Here is a 4,273-nt window from a genome sequence, read left to right on the forward strand (position 1 = left end):
GATAGATTTCTGTTATATGACATGTTGAAAGGTATTGACAAAGAGGCATACCATTAAACAGAATTTTGTTGTCTTTTTTCACCCCGAAGTTTTACTGAAGCTGCAATTAATGCAGAGATGTAATTAAACAGCTGCTAAGAGAAACTGCCTCAGAGAGCTGATATATTTGTGCAGTGCTACAGAACTATTTTCCTGCTACAGATCTTTATTTCGACATGGTTATTTGGGCTAAACATTTGTGTGAGCAACATGCTTTTACATTTCATCTATCTGTTAGTCAAGGGAGGAAACATCATAGCTTTCGATTAAAAGGAAGGACAGCCAGGAGGCGATCAAGGAAACGACCTTGAAGTACTTTGTTTATGCAGCGAGATTTGGTTCACACATAAGTATGATAAGGGTCTAATCAAGATAGCTGTTTCTGTTCTCCCTGACATTGAGTGTTTTCCCCCCAAACAACTATATTGAAGACATTATGAGGGAGATAGACAAGAAAATGAGCCATCGACATCCAGTAAGATGCCTATCTAGAGAGACACACTGTGCGTGCCTACTACAACCAAGCCGTCAGAGGGTACACTTGGACGAGAGACCTGGGGCCCAGGATCTCTGAGGAAGGATGGTTGGGGGAGCCTAACACACTGATGGGGAAGACAAGGAGCAAAGTCTATAACAGACATTGAGCTGGAGGGTGAATTCTCTCAGAGCCAAACTGCCAATAATAGTGCCAATAATCAGAAAGGTGAATAGTGAATTCTCCACTGGCCAACCAGAAGCCAGGTCCTTCCACAGCACACAACCCTCCCCCCTCAGCTCCCCACAAGCCTGGGTGAATGGAGGGGTGACAGCAGCTGGTCAGATGCCTCTTTCCACAGCTGCTCCCCTGCAGCTGCAAGTGCAATCTGAATGTGGATCCGGTGGGAATGCTAGGGAGCACGCATCCAGTACACGGGGTCTGCATCCTCCTGGGTTCCTCACAACTTTCGGGTTCAGGGAGGGTTTGCTAGTCCAACAGTCAGGCTGAGATCACCCACTCAGCTCCAGTGGAGGTTCAGACCCCTTGAAGTGCCCTGGGGCTAAATCAGTTGCTGGGTTAGCTGGAACTTGCCTTCCACTGCGGTAAAAAGTCTTGGTATGGGGTTCTACCCTAGGGCCTAGGGTCCCTACGATTTGGCATTGACTCGATGGCAGTGAGTTTGATTTGGGGTTGGGTTATTCTGCTTTAAGAAATTACCAGCGTAATGAAGGCACCACCCACACTGGCACGCGCATCTCTTGATGAACGTAGGCATCTGCCATGGGATGGGGATGTCGAGAAAGAGCAGCAACCCATTCAAGCCTTGGGTTTCCTTGCTGTTTTCGTTTGTTTGCTTTTGTGTTTCTTTTTGTTGTTTTTTTGACAACCAGTGGGAAGTCACAGGACACAAGGTTGGGGAATAAACCCTAATTTCACATAATTTACTTTTCACCAGTAAAATCACCTCCTTTCACCCTCATGCACTTGTGGTAACACTCCTGACTTCCACACCCGGGGCAAGATCTTCATAAGCACACAGTGGGGAGTGACAAAGAGAAAGCACCTTCTGGATTCAGCTTGGCCGTTTATCTCTCTCTCTCTCTCTCTCTCTCTCTCTCTCTCTCAGTGTGTGTGTGTGTGTATGTGTGTGTGTGTGTGTGTGTGTGTAAGAGAGAGAGTGTGTGATTTCACTTTGCTTGATTTGTGTATATTTTTGTATTCTTATGTTTTATGTTTCATCATTCCTTTCTCACTCTATCAGATGCAATAAGTGTACCCACATAAGTCAGCCACACTCATAGTAAACTAGTGAACAAGGACATCATTCACTCCATCAGAACTAGATCATCAAAGAAAAACAAATAAAACATCACCATATGCCTTGAAGGCAATAGGCAATCACCATTCGTAAAATGATGCTAGAGAGAACAGGGAAAATAAATGACCAATACATGGAGCCAAAGAAAAATAAATGAACATTTTAAAACCATATAAAAAAGCTACTGGAAATCCAGAAAATTAATACTGAGATATTAGAAACAGACAACACTTTGAAAGAGCTAAGGATAGAATTTAAGCAAATAGAAGGCCATATTAGTGAGCTTGAAAACAAATCTCAATGTAAATCTATAAGAAAAACAATCCATAAAAAGGACAACAAAAGAAAACAATGAAGTAAGTCTTATAAATATGTGGGGCAATGTCAAGAGGAAAACCCTCTCAAACAGCCATTTCATCTTTGCTTTTCATCAATTAAACGCTTGAGGTTAAACAAGCAGCCATGCAAAAGTGAAGCAAGAAGCCCACATGGAAGAAGCACACCAGCCAGTAGGATCATGAGGTGTCATCAGGACTGGGCAACAGGCATCAGAAGATTCATAACAATAAACAAGCAAACAAAAATTCTTTGGTGAGAATAGAGGGAGTTTGGAGAGGAGACCCAAATCCCATCTGTGGACAATGGAATATCCCCCCACAGAGGGGTCGCAGAGAAGGAATGAGTCAATCAGAGTGCAGTAGAGCACCAATGGGTCACAAATATACCTCTGATCCCTTGAGGCCTCCTCTCACTGTCAGGACCCCAAGTGCTGCTTCCCACTCTGGACTAGACAGGAACATGTACATAGGTATAGGCAAGAGATAAAACTCACAACACATGGAAGCCAGGAACAGCAATGGGGATAGATATAACAAAAGGGTAGGGGGGATGGGGGGAGTGGTGGGGAGGGAGGTGGGCACCAATTGCAATGAATGGCATATAACTATACACCCCCATCCAAGGGGGATAACAACAGAAACCAGAGGGGAAGGGAGACAGCTGTCAGTGTGAAATTGAAAATAATTAACAATCTACAATCTATCAAGGGAACATGAACATTTGGGGGTGGAAGGAAAAAGAGAGGAGCTGATCTCATGGGCTCAATGGAAAGTAAATGTCTAAAAAAGAACGAAGGAATATATGTACTAATATGTTGGATACAATTGATGTATGAGAGTTGTAAGAGCCCCCAATAAAATGATGTAATTAATTAATTAAATAAAAATAAAGAGGTCTTGTGCAGATTTACCTGATGCAATATACCACTTGACTATTGCATCCATGAGCATTGATTGTGAATCGAGGCAAGACAAAATCCCTGCAAACTTCACTCTTTCCTCCATCAGCAAGTTAGTTATTGGACCAGGTGTGAAAATATTTATTTTCCTTACATCAAGATGCAATCCTTGCTCTTCATCAGTAACGACTTCAAGTCCTCCCCTATTTCAGAAAGCAAGTGCGCACAGCTGCATCTCAAATGCTGTTAATAAGCCTTCCTCCAAACCGGATGCCAAATTCCTCTTCAAATAAGCCTCCTTCTCTGATTATTTGCTCAGCACACAGATGGAATAAGCATGTTGAGAGGATGAAACATTGATGTACACCTCTCTTGATTTTAAATCATGTCGTAATCCTTTCTTTGTTCAGTACACACAACTAACTCTTGATCCATGTGCAGGTATTGCATTAGCAAAATTAAGTGTTTGGGAATTCCCATTCTCCTCAACACTATCCCATTTGTTATGATCCACTGAGCTGAATGCATTTGCATAGTCAATGAAACACATTTCTGTTAGTCTCTGATTTCAGCCATGATCCAATTGACGTTTACAATATCCCTTGTTCCACTTCTGCTTTCACATATCTCCTGAATTTCTGGTAGCTCCTTGTTAATGTGTTATATATTCCTAATATATCTTTATATGTTCAGCTTTAACCATGGTTGAGTGATCTTCAGCAACATTTTACTGGAATATGATATCAAAGGTATTGTTTATAATTTATACATCACCTTTCTTTGGAATGAGGGTCAATATAGATCTCTTCCAACAGGTTGACCAAGTAGGTGTATTCCAAATTTCTTGGCATAGATGAGTGTCTCCAGTGGGTCATTAGTTTGCTGAAACTTTTCAATTGGTACATCAATTTGGGGAACATTATTTTTGGCTAATGTTTACAGTGTAGCTTGACTTTCTTCTTTCAGGAGCATTGATCATTCTTCATATGCTACTTGTTGATATGGTTGAGCATCAACTGTTTTTTTGGTAAAATGGTGTGTATCATTTCCATGTTCTTTTGATATTTCCCGTATCATTCAATACTTTGCTCATAAATACAGCTCGAGGCTAGAATTTTCTTCTTTAATTATTTCCATTTAAATATGTTGAGCATGTCCTTCTTTTTAGGTTTTCTAATGCTAGGTCTTTGCATATTTTATT

The sequence above is a fragment of the Tenrec ecaudatus genome, chromosome 6, assembly GCF_050624435.1.
Source record: "Tenrec ecaudatus isolate mTenEca1 chromosome 6, mTenEca1.hap1, whole genome shotgun sequence".
Lineage (NCBI taxonomy): Eukaryota > Metazoa > Chordata > Mammalia > Afrosoricida > Tenrecidae > Tenrec > Tenrec ecaudatus.